The sequence below is a fragment of the Emydura macquarii genome, unplaced genomic scaffold (genome assembly GCF_026122565.2).
Source record: "Emydura macquarii macquarii isolate MOO-44397 ecotype Brisbane River unplaced genomic scaffold, CSIRO-AGI_Emac_v2 contig_2897, whole genome shotgun sequence".
NCBI classification, from domain to species: domain Eukaryota; kingdom Metazoa; phylum Chordata; order Testudines; family Chelidae; genus Emydura; species Emydura macquarii.
The window spans coordinates 44,059,606-44,078,759 of record NW_027133034.1 but is presented as its reverse complement, the minus strand read 5'-3'; the positions used below and the strand labels follow the sequence as shown (position 1 = coordinate 44,078,759).

The 19,154-nt window shown below is 40.8% G+C and overlaps 1 protein-coding gene across 2 annotated transcripts in view; it reads left to right on the top strand.

Annotated features, from left to right (window-relative positions):
* Positions 1 to 152: 152 nt before the first annotated feature.
* XRCC4 (X-ray repair cross complementing 4) overlaps positions 153 to 19,154 on the top strand; it is a 252,410-nt gene continuing 233,408 nt past the window's right edge. For both annotated transcript variants that reach the window (XM_067568529.1, XM_067568530.1), the window contains exon 1: positions 153 to 197. The gene's annotated coding sequence lies outside the window, so the exon portion shown is untranslated. The remainder of the gene's footprint in view (positions 198 to 19,154) is intronic.

Here is a 19,154-nt window from a genome sequence, read left to right as displayed (position 1 = left end):
GCCGGTCCGCGTGACTAACGGACGTCCGCGGAGCCGCTGCGCGCTCTGATTGGCGGCGGCCGCCCAAGCGGCGCGCGGCCGTGTCGGCGCGCGCGGCCGTCGGCGGTTTTGATTGGCTCAGCTGCAGGCGGGGGCGGGGTCTCTTTGGGAGTCGGGAAAGAGGGAAACGGGAGGGAGTCTCGCACTGTGGGAACGAGGTAGGGAGCGAGCGGGGCGCACACGGCGCAGTGCTGTGCGGGCCGAGGCCTGTCCGCGGGAGCGGGAGGAAAGCGAGCCAGGGCGGACGCTCTGTCCGAGCCTGCGGGCAGGCGGCTCTGGCGCCGCTCTCGGGCTGGCCAGCGAGGCGCGGGTCGCGGCTGCGGCGGGGTTGCTGGTGAAACCCCCACGGCACCGGGGAAACCGAGGAGCAGCCGGGCCCGCTGTGTCCGCGCTGTCGCCTGAGGCAGCCGGTCCTGAGCCTGGCAGGCGAGGGGGATGGGAAGCGGCATAAAACTGAAGCAGGGACCGGGTGCTTGGGTCCCCTCCCAGGGGCTCTTAGAGACTTGGGACAGTGGGCACCTTTCCCTCCACCAGTGACGGGGCGGACCTCGGCGTGGGAGCGGAGAGAGAGAGGGAGGGGAAGGCCTTGGGTCTCGCCTCTCTGACCTCGCCTGAGCAGGTCTAAGGACAGCAGCATAGGTGGTAATCCCAGCAACAGTGCTTGGATTGGGGGGGAATGGCGTGGGACTCTGTGCTCCCCCGTCTCTCTGACACACTGATCTCTAGCAGGCCTGTGCATGGTAGCTTTTCAGTCTTGGCAGGAGAGGTTTCTTCCCTATTTTTTGGTCTGGTCTATGCTCAGAACTTGAATTGGTATAGCTACATTGCTCAGGGGTGTGAAAAATCCAGGTCCTTGAGCGACATAGCTGTGCCGACCTAACCCCTGGTGTAGACAGTGCTAGGTTGATGGAAGAATTCTTTCATCTCTGGAGGAGGTGGATTAACTACAGCAATGGGAGAACTTCTCCTGTCAGCATAAGTAGTGCCTACCCTGAAGCGGTATAGTGACTGTAAGGAATATGTGATTTTTTTCAGAAGCTACTGCTGCAGTACTAGCTTTCAGAGGACTATGCCCCCCTCTCTGCTTCTCCCTTCCTCTGCTTTCAGTGCACAGATGGTTGGTTGGTAGCCCTATTGACTTCATTGGTTCTGATGTCTGCTTTTACATTAATGGCACAAGTGCAGTTTGTGTACATGGGTCAGATTAGGCCTCCCTTTGATCTGGTAGGATAAAAACTGCTGGGATGAAGAAGGAGTTTCTCCTTTTGATTGTCACAGAGCACCTGCAAATGAAGAGCTCTTCTTGCTGCTGAATGCTGGGCAATTTGATTCTAAAGTTAACAAAGATTCATATATACAGATTCAGGTTTTTACTGCTATAAACTCTCATAACTACCATTGTAATGAAATATTTGTCATCTTTTTGTCCTAATCCTTAGGAATACATATCACCAGCTCCTACACACTTAATAAATATGTACCCTCTTGTCTGCCTGTAGGGACCTATTCTTGCATATCTTGTTGTTTCTTCCCTCCAAACTGAACGTACTATGGATAAGAAGTCTAAGGATTATAATTGGAAATCATGATTAAAACCCCACCTATCTCTTTGAGAAGACAGGGGTACCTCTAATATGTTTTTATGAGCATTTCTGTTTTAAAGGGAGCATCTGATTTTCTATTGACTGGTTTTCTAACTCATGTTTTGTGTCATGGTCATCATACATAAAATAATTTCTAGTATTTGTGAACCCTTGCATGAGTGTGAAGTTGTAGAGTGAAATCATTTCATTATAATAGTGATTCAGAAATGTAGAACTGCAGTGTTGAGGTTACATCATTGTCTACTTGTTTTATTGAATTCCACAAAAGTGAGATTTATATTTTTATTGTAAAATGTGATGAACCAAGGAATAAAGAAGTCCACTGTTTAAATGAAGCAGGAAAAAGAAGGATATTTTAACAACTGGTTTGGTTTTTCAGGTAAATTCAGAATGATCCTCACTGTTCACTCCTGGAAGCACGTGAGATAACAGAGTAGACTTTGGCTACATACACACTGACGGTGGCAAATTTGCTGACATCAGATCGATTTCCCCTCCCCCCCGATCGATTTTTTTTTTCCGGATCGATTGAGCTGCAGTGAAGACATGACCCATTGATCTGGAAGTCAATCTATTAAAACCACCCCCCAAAAAAGCATAGTGCAGTGTCGACGGGAATGCATTTCCCATCAGCGTAGCACAGCGCAGTGGAGACAGCATGCTAAAGGGAAGTAATGAAGTCGACAGGAGTTACGCAAGCTACTGTGTGTAGTTTGCGTGACTCTTGACTGCCACTGAATTTTGCCGACAGTGTAGAAAGAAAAAAGAAGCAGATTCATCTATTAGTCTCCTGTGCTCAGGTGTTACTTCAGCTCCTGTGTGCTTGTTCATTTTGTTATCCTACTTTCCTTTATGGAAATACTATCTTGGTGGGATTTTTTTTTAAGTTTATGTGCCAGACTTGGTGGTTAGGCCAACTTGGAAATGCTTGAATAAAGATACTATTTACATGTGTCAGGGCTACAACACATTTTCTCATAATTAACTACTAAAAGGCACAAAATAATTAAAACCTTTTAATTTTTTAATTTCCTTATGTGCTGTTTTAGGTTATTGGCTAACTTAAATCATTACATGCATTAGGAAGACTGTTAGATCATCAAATCTATAATGATTCATCTTGCAGCTGATTTTGAAGAGGGTCTACTTCTACCACCAGGATCTTTGCAGTGGATAGGATTTAATTTGTTGGCTCACCATAAAAAGGATGTGTGGTTTGTTTTTTAAGCAGTTAGCTTTGATCCTTTGAGGAATTTCAGTAAGACGAGACTACCCATGTGAATATCAACTTTGGTGGGAGAGCATCATGACTATCATATTTACACTAAGGTACTTGGATGTTGCTGTCACCACTGATCTGTTTTCTGGAAGTTTATTGAAGAACCAACATCATTTTCCCATTTCTAAGTTTCCTGGTGCTTTTAAATAACTTTAAAGGCATCAGTTCAAGAATGATAGTCTTGATTTGGGGCCTCTCTTTTTGTAAGGTTCATCCTTCAAGTCTTGAACTTGTTGATGTCATTCTAAAGAGAACTGGCATCTTTATGTGATATAGAATTTTGTGACATTAGTATGCTTTTATCACAGGAAAAAGAGGAAGAATAATTCCAGCCCATCTGGAGTAGACATAGGGATATCTGTTGATTGCCTGTCAAATGTTGCTTTAGGAAGCCAGAAAATAGCAATATAATAAAGGATACACACACAAAAATTTCCTTCTGTAACGAATCTAGGCAATCTACCAAACGAAACATTTAAGGGCCAATGAAACAAACATTCAGCAGCTTATTTATTTAAACATATAAGTTGCCCTTACAATGCAATCTTTTTTTTTCTTTTTCAGAGAACAACATGACTTTCAGTGGCAATTCATTATAACCATGATGGCAATGCATTAAAATGATTTGGAACTTTTTCCAACATCACTAAACACAGAATTTCATTTTTAAGCTTTAATCACTGTACTGTATAAAATGGGGTGGCCAAATTTATTGATCCCCCAAGACCCTCACCACTGAGCAGAATCCTCTAGCCCCATCACGCTGCTGCAAGGCAGAAGCTCTGAGCTCCCACCCGAGTCTGGTAGGCGGAGATGTGGTGGAGTATAGAGGGCTCTGCAAGCCGTACTTTAACTGTAAAAGAACCACATGCAGCTCACGAGCCACAGTTTGGCCACCCTGGTATATAACTTCAATTCTGTAGGAGAAGTAGAATATTTTCTTCAGTCATAATTAGAAATTGCAGAGAAAATGTAAGCATGTAGGTTGTAATTACTTAAACTGGAATTCGACTAGGATATTTGGCTTAACGTCTCTGCTCTTGTGAAAAAGTGCCATGGGATCATTAATGACCCTAGGTGCTGAGGATTTCAATAATATCTCATGTGGAAGCTGGCATCTTCAACAGCACAGTGCCTCTTAGGATGCTGTGGTATAGGTTCAATGCTGATTTGAAGAGTGCCACTTATGAACAGCCAACATCACATCTTGCAGCAGTTTTCCTCAAACTTTTTTCCATCCAGATATTATCCGTGTCTAGTTTAGGGTGGCAACATCTGGCAAGATTGCAGTCTGATCCAAATGCATAAAAGGTACTAGTTGCCTTTTCATTAAAAAAAAAAAAAATCAGTTTTAAGGAGTGGTATTTGGTTTCTGTTTTGGAAGTAATTAAGAAATAAGCAACAGAAACCTTTCTGTTAGCTGTACTGTCAGATAAAGCTGCCAGTGAAGGGATTGTTCAGTGTTCCATTTGAATTGTTTGAACGATGGAGGGTATCAAAGAATTTGCTGAAAAGTGTCTGTAGAGAATAAGATTTTAGGTTGCACTAAAATGCACACACAATCCTGAGTAACCCGTGTCAAGCTGTACATGGTGTTGTTTTTTTAGCCCTTGGTGGTTTCTTCTACTTTCCTAAAGGCTGATAGGATCTTGAAAGGGAGAAGAGCTGTTTTAGATTGTTTAATAATAACTAAAATGAGACTCCGTTGTAAAATACCATGGGCTTTTGACATGACAGATACATGTGTATATGCTCTAGAAAACAAATGCATATATATAAAGTCAGAACAATCATTTGCACACTGAGAAAATCGTGCATCCTGAGACATGATGTGGAACTCAGTTTGTGCAAGTTTTATATGAGCAAATCTGGGAAGAAATGTTTGATTTATGTAAGTCAGTTAATATTTTTATACCACATTCATCACCAGTTTTTTATTGCCTTGAAATAAGTAATGAAATGCCTAAAAAAACATGTGTTCATGTACCTTGCTGTAACTGCAAATTATAATTATAAATCAATTAATAGAGCATGGGATGCAAAATTTATTCTAAGCCAGAAAAAACATACTTCTGCCACCACTGCTATAGGCATACACATGGAGACGGTGTAAGCCTACTAGTGTGACTACACACCTGATTAGAACTGCTTGCTTCAGAGAGTGTGATTCAGATTTATGATCAGCAGCCATGTATGTAACATTATTGATTTTTGTGCCTTAAAACTGCTGATTTCGTAGAATGTTGAAGGCACAATGGAGATTGTGTTGGACGGATGTGCTAGAGACTCGGTGTCAGGAGAACAATGTCTGGTGCTGTGGGCAAGGGACCGTGGCTGGGTGGGGTGGGGCTGGAGCAGAGCTCAGGGCAGAGCGGTGCTGCTTCCTGTCTCCCGGTCCCCACCCCCCATGGTGGCTGGCCTGGGCCCTGCCACACCCCCCCCCGAATGTTCCTCCATTCCCAGCTAGAAGGTGGGGTGAGCCCCAAAGTTTGGGGCTCTCTGCTTTACACTGTTAGTTAGACCTTTTCCCAATAGAAAATGCAATTCAAGAACGTGTGAGACTTGCTAGCACACGTGCACCCAGGTAGTAACCAATACTGCTGACTGGGTTGGATATCCTCTACTTCAGTTTGTGCAATTTCCAAAGGGATTTGATGTAAAATATGCACACTTCTAGTGCACCCCTTATTGTAGTATTTCAATACCAAGCATAAAAGTCTCAAAGGGCTGGATTTCTAAAGCTGTTTAGGTGCCTAAAGATGAAGATAGATGCCCACTGAGATTTTGAAAATGTCATAGGTTACCTGTCTGTATCTTTAGGGGCCTAAATACCTGGAAAAATCTGTCCCAAAGGCATTATACTGCTTCATACCTCATAATTTGAACGAAGCACTGCTTAGACAGTTGGACGTTATTTAGCAGAGGATTGTGCAAGAGTGATGACTTATAATGGTCAAGATTGTTCCTTTAAGAGGTATTGTTTCATTTTGTTTCATCGTGCTCCTTACTGTGCTATATCTGTGTACATATGATATGAGCCTCACTGGATCATACATCATTTTGGCTGGATGTCTGCTTATAGCACACATTTGTCTTTCTATGCCATTTGGATGTGACTGGCTTTAGATGGTAGCATTTGCATCTTTCCTGGGTAGCAGATTGTGAGACATTAAGTAAAATGTACACCTTTACCTATATTTTGTGGGTATAGGACCTCTTAAAACTAATCTATCAAATTAATAAAGAATTTTCAGTTTAATTTTCTTGAGGGATTTTCCTGTCATTAAGTGGGAAATAGATGCTAGATTTTGCTATTGGCCAATGAGAGTTTTGCGTGAGTAAGATGAACAAGATTTAGCAAGGTTCGGGGATATCTTACTTCTAGAAAGATAGGTAAAATCAGCTAAATTTATGCCCAAATTCTATCTTGAGCTGGCATGAACATCTGTGTGGGTAATAAGATTCAGTTGACTTCCTCAGCTGTACATTGGCAAAGAATGGACTATGGTGGTTGTAGTTACTAGGAAAAAGGATGAATAAAATAATGCACATAAGTACTAATCATGCTTTAGATTAGGTCCAACTGCACAACTAATCTAGAAGGCTATTTCTAAAACGGATAATAACAGTATCACAAGCTATGTATTTAAACTGCTTCAGCATTCTCTCTGAAGTCCAGAATAGACAAAGCCCCAAGAGAAGCATTCTAGAAGAAAAAATATTGCGTAAAGCAATTTATCAGAAAGGCAGAGGTTTTTTTAAAAACTCCAAATACTTTGTTATATTTTCTCTCACTTCAGTTTGTTTTTGCCTTTTAGGAAAAAGGTTAAAATGATCTGAAACGGTAGAAAATTTTGCATTAAAAAGTTCTGTTCCTTACTCTGCCAATGACTTGTGTGGCCTTGTGCAAGTCACTTAGGTCAACTTATTTTCTAAGTATAGACAAGACCTAACATAGGTCAACCTACAGCCACTGCTGTAATTACAACGGTAGCTGATGTCCATATTGCCCTCCTGGGGTCGGTGGAATGTGTTCTCACCAGGAGTACTTCCAGTGTCCTAAAGGTGGGGGGGGGGATCTGAGAGCCCCATCTCTCAGCTCCCTGCCAGGCGTCCACGTGTTCCCTGTGGGCTGGCCACCCCCCCACCCTCCAGTCCCAGGCTGGAGAGCTGCCTGGGACTTCTCCCTCCCTGTTTCCCTGCCAGGAGCTGGGGAAAGCTGCCCATGGCTTCTTGTTTGGGCCCTCCAGGCAGTCATGTCAGTTTCACAGCCCAGCTGTGTAATTGACAAGACTGTCCTGGCAGCAAGCAGCTGAAGAAGCACCCAGACTTCTTTATCCCTTCAGGCTGGGAGTTGGAACCAGTGGCCCAGCATTGCAGCAGCCTGACTTAGGCTTTCTTGTCAATTTCACTACTACCCTACTCCATGAAATTGACAAGAATTACAGTCTCACCACTGATGTAAGGGGACTTAGTGTGGACATTGACATAGCGTTGTGTTAACTAAACTGACAAAAGCCCTACACCTCTCATTGAGGTGTTGAAAAAATGGCAGTTTTATTGGTGGGTGGTTGATTGCAGTGCATACACCAGCACTGTTTTGTCTACCAAAGCTGACTTTGGGTTGACAAAACTCTCTAATGTAGACCAGGCCTTAGCCTCTCCTTGCTGCTTCTCCCCACATCTCTGCAACTGAGATGATGATATGTACTTGTGATTTGAGTTCCTTGGAAGAAAGGCTCTATGAGTGCAAAGATTATTACTAGAATTAAATGTTAAAGCTATTACTATGATATAGGCCTTTTTTCCCCTTCTGTCATAAGCGAGTTATTTACTGGATTATTTATGACAGTAAATTGATGACCTAAGGAGACACTCAAGAGAATAAATTACTGTAATTTGCTAATATAAAGCAATAGGTTCTAATGAATATTAACTCAATATGAGGAGAGAACTTCTGACTTACACAATAAAGTATTTTCATCAAATGAATAAGCAGAGACTACCACAGTAACTCCCTTCAGAGACATCCTAGTAACCTTACAAAAGATTGTTTGATAAAAGGTACTGAAGGATTGAAAGTTTTGGGAATTATCTCATTGGAATAATACAAACAATCCTACATCTGCTACACAGACTTGTAGATGAGTTTTCAGTGTAGCATTGTGTGAATAGGGTGTCCCCAAATAGACCAGATGGATAGATCAGAGATGCCCTCCCACTCCCCATCCTCCCAAGTCTGATCTTTTGCTGCAGTTGATTCTCTTACACAATGGCAGAGGGAAAGGACTTGTCTGCATAAGGACAAGAATTTAGCCAAATGGTTATATTGGAAGGAAAAATTAATGCAAGAGCAAAGTGAGGCTGTCTGTCCTGTCACAAGCTGCATTTGTTTTTGCAAATAAGGCAAATGATTATGAAAGGGATTGTTTGTTTATAGGTCTACAAAAGGATCTTACAGGCCACTCTTTTCAATGCAGTAGCTGGACAGGAAAGGAGGAGTACAGGGCTTTCTATATGCAGTCAGCTGTATTCAGCTTATAGAGGAAAACCTGAGGAAGGATTATTTGAATCTGAATGAATCAGAATAGTTTAGAAAGTTACTAGACGCAAACTGTATTGTGTGGATTTATATTAAATTTCACCACATAAAAATTATTCTTAAATAAAAGTAATATAGGGAGTATAACTTAAAATGCCGGTGGATACAATGGGGATTGTCTGGGCTGAAGCATTAATTTCAATGGGAGCCATGTATGCACATCAGAGAGCAAAATGACCCTTCCCTTTTCCTCCCGATATCCATAGTTTTTTCACTGAAGTACCACTAAGATAGATGGAAAAGGGAATTTTCAAGTTATGAGACTCAGTTTTGATATGCTCTTGAATGTACCTTTAGAGAGAATGAGAGAGCTTGTTTTTCCTTATCCTTTAGTCAAGGAAATACATTTCTTCATACACAGGTAAAAAATTATTTTTTAAATTTAGGAAGTACCTTTCTTAGATCTTGTCACACTAAGGATTTCAGTGTCACCAACCACAAGTGTTACAAAATCATGACTCGGACCTCCAAAATCATTTGATTCATTGACTTTTTTTGAGCCTTTATGTTACACTTGGGTCATATCTTCAAGCTTTTCTCTGCAAACATTACCTAGAAACTTACTTTTTTAAGTGCAAACTGAGCTGTTCGCATAATCAGAGGATTCCTGGAACTGCTTTGAATACCATGAGACTAATGATAAAATCTTGAGAGCTAGCAATACTGAACTTTTTTCTAAGATTTTCCCACCACAGCTTACAACATATATTTATTTTAGTTGGAGCTTTATCATGATTTCATCTGCTTGATGCAAACCAAATAAAAGTTGATTTTAGTTTTACGTGAACATGCTTAAAAATGCAGTGGGCAATGCATAACGCTAGAGAGCCATAGAGTATTAGTAACATTTGAAACTTCACTGTAGAGTAGCAATTGCATACTAAACAGGAATTGATTGCACAGATTGAAAAATTGTTTTTTCTGTGTATGATATATTTACAACCTAAGTGTTGGATACACTAAAAATTAAGGATCCAGTCTTGAAAACACTGTGGCCTTGTCTAGGCTATGATGTAAGGTCTGACGCTAGCACAGGTTAGTTAACTAATGCAATAATGTCACACCTTAATTGTAACCTAGATGAAGCATTACATGGTCATTACGGTGAATGTTCCCATTGAAGAGAATGGCCCTACTTGCTCAGGAATGGGCCCCAATACTGTTAAAAAAGTGAAGATTGCTGAGAATAAAGCAATGTAAGTGGGAGCTATTAAACAGAATTTTTAAAAGGATTATAGCATTTGCGTGGTAAAATGTCTTTGGTTCAGGTTTCAAATTAATTTAGTTTCAAACATTCCATGGTTGGTCAGTATTTTGAATTGTTTTACTTTCTTGATAAAATGCCTAGAAGACCTGACCAAGTTCAGAGCTCTGCTGTATACGCTTTCTACAGATATATAGGGAGAGTTCCCTGCCCTGGAGAGTTTACAGTCCAATGCACCAGTTCTGCAGATGCTTAGCTGCATGCAGTATGAGAAGTTCAGTTGAAAACAATGCGACTATTCACAGTGTGTAAAGTTAAGCATGTGCATAAGGTTTGCAGGATCAGGGCCTAGAATAACTTCTTGTGTTAGGTCTCAAGTTACATGGAATAATCTATTTTTTTCTTCCACAGTGCATGGTCATGCAGGGGGGTGGGGGGGGGGGAGGTAAGAGTAGGATAACTATACTGTTTTTAATTAAAATGAAAAAAATGCATGTTAACAAAATTTTCCCAAGATTTCTCCAACCTCTCTCCATCTCCTTGGATAACTGGGAAAATATTCAAGAGCCAAATATTTAAATCCCAGTCCAAAGTACTAACCATCTTGTTGTTTGCTATCTATTGATTTAACTCAACTCACTATCTTAAATGACACACACTCTTGTCTTCTTTAGATATCTTAGTGTTGCTGTTAAGCGTTTTTTTGGATGTACTCATAACACATTGACTTATTGAACCGGACTCCTAAAGCAGTTAACCTTCAAAGGACTTTTTTGTTTCGTTTTTATGTCACAGCCTTTTTTGGTCTTCGAATAACCTAAGTCTATTGGACATCACCTCTAAACAAGACAGATTAACAATTCGGTTAGTACAAATTCAGAAATTTAAAATCAGAAACACAGCTGAAAAATATACATTGATCACCATAGCTAGTTAGTTACTTACTGATTTATAATCCAAATGTAAAAATGAAATCGCCTATAGCAATCTCTCTTGAGAAGGATCAATATTGTAGGAGTTTTTCTCTCTCCACCCTTAATAGTATCATTTTAGTTAGAGCAGTGGAAAAATAGACTACATTATCTTTCTGCAGTATTATCTCTTTTATAGAATCCAAGCTTTTCTTCACTTTTTAAAATACCCATTCTTAATAATTACTTTTTGTGGAAAGAGTCTTTTGTACATGAGATTTTTGCTAGGTTAATGCAATGTAATGGAAAAAGTCTCTCCACACAAACTGTTATAGCAGGAAAAGTATGAAGTACATCACCTATTCAGTTCAGTCAAGTGTTAAAGTCTAGCTATTGCTATTTAAAGTCTAGGTAGCACCATTTAAAATGTAAGGCAGTCTGAGAAAATAAACTTGAGTAGAAGAATTTTTAAAACCCCACATCCTTCACTGCTGTTAGATCATACCCCATTTCATCTTTATTCTCTCTCTTGTCTTGTTTTCTCACGCTCCCCCAGACTTTTCTTTCCCTATTCACTCTCAGGGTGTGTCTATACAGCAAAGTTGTGACTGTAACACGGAAAGGCATAGCTGTGCTGCCTTAAATCTAGCCAGCATGAGTAACAGTAGTGAAGAGGTGGCGGCATGTGGTTCTGCACTGGCTAGCAACTCCAGTACAAACCCACCAGGGACTGTTGGTATTGGATTGCTAGTCTGTGCTGAAGTCCAAGCTGCCATGTCTTCACTATTAATGTTACTCCCATTAGCTAGATTAAAGGTAGCATGGGTATACCTACCCGAACTACAATCACACCTTTGTCTGTATAGACGTACCCATAGTCCTTCGTCTCTTCTCCCCGTAGCCTAAGGACTTGGCTAAATTGCAGGCTAGCTAAGGGCACTGGGATAGCTATGCCATGCAAACGCCTAGTGTAGATTCACTGCTCCATAGTATTTAAAAGTGAGAAACAAAAAAACTTGCCCCAGCATCTATCTAGATGACAAAATTGTTTAAAAACCAGGATAAGCTGCATCATTGCATGTCACTTTTTACACCAGTGTAGTGTGTGCCTTTTTGCACTGGTGTGTCAGTGCCTGTGCACAAAACCCAGTACTGACAAGGCCTTAGGTCATGTCTATATGTATAGCACTGCAGCGACGCAGCTATACTGGTACAGCTGTGCCGCAGCAGTGCCTGTGGTGAAGACACTATATGCTATGCCAACAGGAAAGAGCTGCCCCGTCAGTATAAAAAACGACCCCTGCGAGCAACATAAGCTATGTTCATGGGAGAAGCTCTGCTGTCAATGTAGCACTGTGCACACTAGTGCTTGTGTCCGTGTAACTTATGTTGCTCAAAGGGTTGGAATATTCACACCCCTGAGCAACATAAATTTTGCTGACATAAATGGTACTGTAGATATCGCTTTAGACACAGGTTTCCTTTTTTTCACCTTGTACCATGGCACAATTAAGTGCTTGTTTCTGATGAGGGGAGGTAAGAAGTACAGCTGTAATATTACTAGTCCTCGGTGACTCAAAAGTGGAGGCTCGCAAATTTAAGGGCTTGTCCTCATAGAATCATAGAAGATTTGGGTTGGAAGGGACCTTAGGAGCTCATCTAGTCCAACCACCTGCTCAAAGCAGGACCAACTCTAACTAAATCGTCTCAGCCACAGGCACATTCAGGCCACATAACTTCTGGAAGAGAACATTCACAAAGAGTTTGTTTTATTTGTCTTGACTTTACAGATTTAGTTATTTTGTCTTAACTTTCCTGAGTGGTGCTGTGTAGACAAGCCCTAAGAGTAGTTCTAGGAAGTTACCTCAGAGAAATGTGTATAGTGGGTTGTGATGCAGTTATTTTTAGAAACCAATCCTACATTAGTCAATAAACTCAGTTAACTGCTTTATTATCTGCTGCCTATGGTTTATACTCATGCAAGAAACAAAATAATTTCATGGTGTCAAATCATTACCAGGCTCAGGCTGTGTCATTGTCTGATGTAGTTGAACTGCTTGTAGGCTTGTAACTTGCAGGACAGCCCAGAGTCTTTGACTCCATTTGTACATGATTCTACATGCAGGGTAGGGCCAGCTTTTCAAGTCTTATCCAGAGGTGGGATCACCAGAAGGCCTTGCTGGTAGGGAAGAGATTAGAGGACATAGCACCAGGCCTTTTGAAGCCGGTTCCGTTAGACACACATGCACTCAGCCAGCCTGTTGGCAGCTTTACTGGCTCAGTCAGCTAGTGTGAGCAACGATTTACAAAAATTGTGACAAAAAGGTGTGTTGGTTTTTTTTTTTAACTTTTTTTTAATGCTGAACATATTGTAAACGTTTAATGTCAAGGAGGAACAATGTCTTCAATCTGCTTTTCAGGACCCAGTAAATCTTTTTTTTCAGTGTCCAACAGTATGAGGTTAGTGATATATTGAATTCTGCAGTTTTAAGGCAAAAATCACAGAAAAGTTGATCAAACTTTTTGTGGCTTTTCATTTTTCTTTAGTATATTCATAGTAAAAGCACACATAATAGAACTGTGCACTAACAACTGCAAGACCCTTTTCTAAATAAGTAATTCTCAAACAGTTAAATACTATAAGCAGATGCTTATAAGAGTACACATGACAAAACATACTTTACACTAATATCCAATTAAGCTAGTGATAGAGATGCCATGCTATTTGGTTTTAGACTCTAAAACTAAGTTAAGTTGGTGCTACTCTAACATCAGTTTACTTGTATGATATATGAGATCTCTAGACTATTATGGAAAAGTGGCGAAAATTACCTGCATTTTTCTTCAAAAAAGAAAAAAAAAAACCTCTGTTTTCTCCTCTTCCTGCTCAGTTTTCTATGTCTCCAACTCACCTAGTCATATAGTATACATGAAAACAGTGACCTTGTTGTCACAATAAACACTTTCAGAACTAGATACTGATGCTCCATATAATTGCCTTGTTTAGAGATTCTAAAGGATAAATTATTATAACTCATAGCCGTTAGAATATTGAAGCAATCTTGAGCTATACTTTCTTAATGAGTACTGAACTATCCCCTCATTTCAAGCCAAAATTGCAGTTTTCCTTTGATATGACCCTGCTGTGTCTTTGATACAATGTTGGACTGCCACTTTCTTTTCACTGTGGTGCAGTCCAAATTTCCTCAATGCTTGTGAAGAAAAACCAATGCTGAAGAGCCAACTTCCTTAAATAATACCCCTATGCTTGGTATCCAGTGTCTGGGGGGGATTACGTTTTTGTAAGATTAAATTTCCTATTATAGGGTTTAAAAAAAAACTTTGAAAGTGTCAGGAAAATTAATCGGCAAAACAGTGAGCTGACATTTACTGAGAAGCCATGAGTTGCATGCAGAACTTTAACAAAGATTTGAAAAAAAATACAAATGTCTGATTTTTTTTTTTTCCTGAAGGCCCTCTTCTCCCTCCTCTTCATCTCCCCTGCTTGCCCCCCCTCCCCCCCTACGGATACACAATAGCTAGACATAATGTTGACCAGATCTGAGGTACTAGTAATATGTCAAAGGAAAGGAAAGGTAAGTTCTCTTTGGCTACTTTAATTGATCCAGTAGGGATCCAATGCCCAGTGAAGTAAATGATACTCTGCTAGAAGGCCCCATGCCTTCACTGTGTGCCAGGCAGAGCCTCACTGAAATAAGTGCTCATTGCAGAAATGGGGCATTAGTACCCTATTGTCTCCAAACCTTGCTGACTAATGTATTTAGTGACAAACGACAAATTCTGCCAGCCATAAGATTCTTAATTTCATTTTTCTCATACTTCATTCTATCCTGTTTGTTGCCATTTTGCCAAGTGCATGAATATCACAGCTAATGTAAAGTGTTCCATAAATATATTTGTCCATGTATAATCACTAGGTTAAAGTAACAAATCTTTTTTTCTTGGAAAAATCAGTGATAGTCTTTCCAGTTGCTAAAGGTAAAATGGAAAGAAAACTATAACAAAGCTAGCATTAAGCAGAGAGAGAGAGAAAAAGTAATGCAGGTATTCTTTTCAAATAAAATTTAAGCTTTTCAAATGCTTTAGGAAATCATTTAGTAAGGTAAAGCAGTCAAAAATCGAGGGTTATTTTATATATTATGTATTTGACAGACATAGATGAGAAATAAAACTAATCCATCCCCAAGACTTTCATAAGGTCCAGTAGGAGGAGTAGGGAAATGTCAACTTCTATCTGTGCCTTTTCTAGCTTCAGGTGGTCCCATGAAGTGAATATTTTTTTAATAAACTTATTTTCAAAGTTGCTGACTCAGTTTTTCAGGATTTTGCTCTTTTCTGAACTCTTATATGTGTAGCATTGTATCCATCTTCCTCTCATTCCTTTTTGACTTAGCTTCCTGTATCCTGAATTCAGAATTGCTGTACTTGTCCATGGAAGCCTCTGTGGCTGGATGGCATTAGATTTATTTCTGATTTCTTGAGACTTGTTTTGGAACTGATTCAAGATGATATAGTGGACCACAGCTCCTAGTGATGTAAAGCCAAATACACACACATCAAAATCCCATCCTGTTTGAGTGTCAGCATAGATGTCACCCACCTCATTCTGCTGATGATCCTGATCATACGGTTAGCACTGCACAGATGGATGTCATTGCCATTGCCTTCCTTGGGACTCTGTGCAATCCTTAGTCATTGCTTGTATGGCGCTCATTGCAGGTTGGAGGTCTATAACCTTTCCCACCATCTTCAGGAAAAAAATTGTGAATGGACATTTTAAAAATGATTTATTTCTCGGATAGTCACCTGCTACCTTCAAATGAACCAGAACACTTCATTCTAGGTAAAGATGCAACAGTATGGACGTTGGCTAGTTTGAGGCTGCTTTCTTCTGAAATATTCTGATACGAGTGAGACACAAATAGGAAGAATGAGAATGTTAAAATGGACTAGGATGTATGGTAGTGGGAAATATGCCCAATGGCCTGCTGTGCTATGTTAGATGGGGTTCTGTATTGCTACTGAGAATTCTTTCTAGGTGTCTGACTGGGGAGTCTTGCCCACATGCTCAGGGTTTAACTGATCACCATATTTGGGGTTGAGAAGGAATTTTCCCCCAGGGCAGATTGGCATATGCCCTGTGGGTTTTTCACCTTCCTCTGTGGCATGGGGCACAGGTCACTTGCTGGTGGATTCTCTGTACCTTGAAGTCTTTAAATTATTATTTGAGGACTTCAATAACTCAATCTTAGGTTAGGGGTCTGTTACAGGAATGGGTGGGTGAAGTTCTGTGGCCTGCGTTGTGCAGGAGGTCAGACTAGATAGTCATGATGGTCCCTTCTGACCTTATAGTCTATGAGGTGATATGTGCCATTTACAATCAGCCAGCACTGTTCTTGACATTGGTATTAGAACTTAATAGATTCCACTAGATTCAGTACCTTTTTAAAGCAGCAGCATTGTCATATCTGTTTGGATTATTGAGATTGTGACAGAATGCTTATTCCTTTCTTTTCCTTTTCTCCACCCCTCTTTTTATCTATTCTCTTCTTCCTCTCCTCTTTGCCCACTTCTAAATATCTCCTTCCTATTCTCCTTTTCTGTCTGTCTCTCTCTCTTCTGCTGCCTCTTAGGGCTTATCGCACATTCTTAGGCTTGGAAGGAGTAGATTTTTTTTTGGTAAATGTTGATTTCCCCATATGCACACACATAGATGAAAACATATTTCCAGTGATAACTGAAGTTTACAGGTAGGCAAAGTAAGAAAAATACTGCTTAAGTACTTATTAGAATTTGATTTAAGGATATTTACTGTGTATATTTTGACATTTGATGTTGACAGTTTGTGTTTTAAAAGCTTTAACGTTTTGAATCTCAATGTCTACAGTCATTCAATGATTGTTGACTCAGCCCATAATTTTGCACAGTTGTGTAAATTTAAATGGACAAAAAATTTAAAGGGACAAAAATGCTTAATAAGCATTAGCTATCAAAATTATAAAAAAAATAAAAATAGAATTTTACTAAGCTTACACATACTGCATTTGATCAGATCTGACAATAACATTTCAGCTTGTAAAGAGCTGTGTTTGGAAAGGCAGATAAACACTCAAGCAAACCTAGCATACTAATAAAACACAATTAGTACTTTTTAATTTTCAAGGGGCTCTTAAAATGTTTAATCTTTATAACACCTCTTTGTGCATGGGGAAATTGAGGAAGTGGTCCAGTGCCACAGAGGGACTGTCAGAAATGTGACTAGATCTCAGGAATTCCTGACTGTCAGCCCTTGTCTTTCTCACTCTATACTGTATGCAGGCTTAATAGTTATGTATGACAGAGCTTCCCCTTTACCTTTCCTGTTAATACAGTACAGCAGTATCCCCCCTCCCCCCCCACACCCAATTCCTAGAAATCATCCTTTCACATTGTCTTCTCAGTGGTATTATAGGGGAATTATCACATTCTTTTTAAGGCTTGTAAGGTAGCCAAATTATTCTCTAACAAGGTAACTGGGTTTTTTTTCCATCAGCAAAGATATAAGTTGTATGAATTAACTTAATTTCACTCTGCTTCCAGGTAGTCAGAATTTACTTAATGTATTCTGTTTCTCTCAAGGAAATCTTAGATTTCTGATACAAACTTTCAAAATGTGTGGTTTGAGTGGTACCCACAAGTTAGACTTGTATATAGAATTATGTGGGCTAATTTAGGATACAGCTGCAGGCAGTTTGGCTCCCCTCTTAAAATACTTTGTATTCATATACCTGTTCCTCACTCAGGGCATGTCTACACTGCAAACTTCAGTTGGACTATGTTAGGTCGGCTTAAAGTAATTACTGCGGTGGTTCATGTCCACTCTACCGTCCTGTTGGTGATGCACGTCCTCACCAGAAGCACTTCCACTGACTTAAGAGAGGCATTGTGGTGGGCTGAGATCCCAGGCTTTCTGCTCCGCATGCAGTTTCCTGCTGGGAGCCAGAAGCCCAGGCAACAGCTGGGCTCTAGCTGGAGCTCCCCACATGCCCCAGCTTTCTTGGTTGGAGCCCTGTAATTGACAACGACAGCCAACAGCTGATGTAAGTAACCCACAGTGTCTACAGGGACACCACATTTGGCTCCACCTATCTATGCAGCAGTATCTGGGGGATGGATCTGATGCTTCAAAGGGAAGAGGGAAGCACCAGGGTGACCCTGCCTTCAGGCTGCTGGGATTATCAACGCCTGGTTGGTAAGGTTCCTGCTGGCTGTGGTTCTCCCTGCTTCCCTCAGTTTTATCTTCCTCGGTGACTATTTCTGAGGAGAGAGAGTTGCTTTAGTTTTCCACAACATCTGCTGCCTGTCTCAGGATGGGAGTGAGAAACAAAATGGCTGTATGCTGTCTGGTACCTTGTGGGTGGGAAACACTGATCCTTCCTTAATCCCTTGAATTAACACGAGGAATGGGGTTGCTTGATCTTTCCCCAGTGCCTCTGCTGGCTGTGGGGGTTTGGTCCTGCTACCTTTCCCTTATAGCAGCTAAAGAGCTTTTACTCTCCACAGCTGGGTTAGCTCCTGCTACCTTTCCCTCATAATGTCTGAGGGCTTGTCTACACTTACAGCGATGCAGCTATGTCACTGTAGCATTTACTGAAGACGCTACCTATGCCAATGGGAGAGCTTCTCTCATCAGTGTAGGTACTCCACCTCCCTGAGAGGCAATAACTATGTTGATGGGAGAAGCCCTCCCATTGACATAGCGCTGTTTACACTGGGAGTTCAGTCATTATAACGACATAGTTATACCAACATAAGTTTGTGGTGTAGCTCAGGGCTGAGAAGGAACTCTTTTGAGGCAGAGGAGGGACTCCCTGGGACCCCTCAAAGCCCTGAACATTTTGGTTTTAAATAGGCCCATTCTGGACTGTAACTCTCTTTTCTTGTTTTCAGGGTGTGGGTCAGTGTTATAGAAACGTTTTAACAAAGGTTGTCATACTAGTAGTCCAGATTTTGAAGAAGTTTTCTATTTTGTAATTGACCTTCTCTGACTCTCAAACCCATAAGTAGTCTCACACCTTCCCTAGATGACTTGGATCATTGCACTACACAGGCATGCCCTCACTACTACCCTAAATAGAGGAGGAACAACAAAGGCCTTGTGTACACTAGCACTTATGCTGGCAAAGCTTTTGTCGCTCAAGGGTGTGAAAAAAACACCACTCCAAGCAACATAAATTTTGCTGGCATAAGTGCTCATGTGGACAGCGCTATGTCTATGGGAGGCTCTCTCCTGTCAACATAACTACCTCCGCTCGTTTAGGTGGTTTTATTATATTGCCAGGAGAGCTTTCTCCCATCAACATAATGCAGCTACACAAGCGCTTATGCTGGCAAAATTTATGTCGGTCGGGTGTGTTTTTCCATGCCCCTGAGCAAATAAATTTTGCCGGCATCAGTGCTAGTGTAGACAAGGCCAAAAACTGCGGAGACAAGAATCTTGATCAGGTTACTGTGA